At 59.4% G+C, this 1,297-nt stretch overlaps 2 non-coding genes across 2 annotated transcripts; both read right to left on the bottom strand.

The window, feature by feature from the left end:
- Positions 1-292: 292 nt before the first annotated feature.
- Tc00.1047053460785.10 lies at positions 293-368 on the bottom strand. Its single transcript, XR_008254655.1, has one exon. It is a non-coding gene; the product is annotated as a C/D small nucleolar RNA (snoRNA), TB8C3C3 (small nucleolar RNA).
- Positions 369-419: 51 nt separating this feature from the next.
- Tc00.1047053460785.20 lies at positions 420-499 on the bottom strand. The gene has a single exon (XR_008254656.1). It is a non-coding gene; the product is annotated as a C/D small nucleolar RNA (snoRNA), TB8C3C2 (small nucleolar RNA).
- Between the last annotated feature and the right edge of the window lie 798 nt (positions 500-1,297).

Below are 1,297 nucleotides of genomic sequence, written 5' to 3' on the forward strand. Positions count from 1 at the left end.
CACAGCTAGCGACACAAAGACGCGCAGACACAGTCAGCCCAGTGATGCCATCGGCCTCCCACCGCCCGCGCAGCCCCGCACAACCGCCGTGCAGAGCGACGGGACCCCGGCAAAGAGGCAAATGACCATTGGCACCGCCCTTCTCACCAAATTCCTCCAACACATGACGACCCCGATGCCGTGGACAACACACAAAAGCCGAGGCAGATACACGTGGCATTGTTGCAACCGCCAGCCATCGAGCGCGTCCGTGAACGTGGTGGTGGTGGCGCGGAAGTGGGGTGGTGAGTGCGTCAGTTGCCAGTAGTCAAGGCGTCGTTTCTCGCTCACGTGGGTCGGCATTGCAGAACAAAGAGCGGCATCATGCGCGCACGGCATGCACAAGGGCAAAAGGGAGGAACAAAGAAGCACGGTGGCGGCACTCAGCCACGGGGGACAAGGGTCCACATCGACTCTGCGGTCGGTTGACCTTCAGACGTCCGGTTTGTAATCACGCCGCCACCGCGCAGTTCGTGTGTCTGCAGGAGACTGGGGGATGGAGGGAGGGAAGAGAGAGGCGGTGCGGCCCGCATCGGTCCCGGTTGGGTGTGACAACGGTGAGGTCATCTCGTCAGATCGCCGGCAGCAAAGACGGTCGCCGTCAGCGGCGGTCAGTGCCTTCCTTCTCCCACCGCAGCGCCACTCCACCGACGCCGTCGCCCGCCTCCTCCCCACCGACACAACGAGGAGACAACAGCAGGAGATGCAACACCCGCAACGATCAGGCTTTCGCAGAGTCTCGTTGCAGCCGCCATGACCAGACGAGTGGGATGCAAACAAAAAGGGAAAAGGAAAACAATTGCCCCCTCAAGCATCTCAGCACAACGTGGAAGCACAGCAGCCGGCACACAAGGCGCAACGCCGTTCAGTGGCTACCAGCACTCACCCACAGTTACGCGGCAGCGTGGAAATGAACGAGCTCCTCCCACACAGCCATCCTGCAACACGAGTGGGTAACACGAGCAGTCGCACAAATTAGCACCTCGCCACGCAAACCAGCAATCAAAGACACCGCCGGCGAAGGAAGCGATGGATGGCTGCGGCGCGCAGCCGCAATAATAAAACATGTGTCACCTTGCTTGGGGCATAAGGTAGAAGTCCAATCAAAGAGGCAGGCCGATTCGCACCAGAGGGAGGTAAGAGCAAACAGAAGCAAACATTCGCCTGGGGCGATTGACCGGATCGTAAAGTTATTTACAAAAATCAAGCAATACAGGAGGAAGGGGCAAGTGAAAAAGCAGTGGGCTCACCACACCCT

The sequence above is a fragment of the Trypanosoma cruzi genome, assembly GCF_000209065.1.
Source record: "Trypanosoma cruzi strain CL Brener chromosome Unknown tcruzi_1047053460785, whole genome shotgun sequence".
NCBI lineage: Eukaryota > Euglenozoa > Kinetoplastea > Trypanosomatida > Trypanosomatidae > Trypanosoma > Trypanosoma cruzi.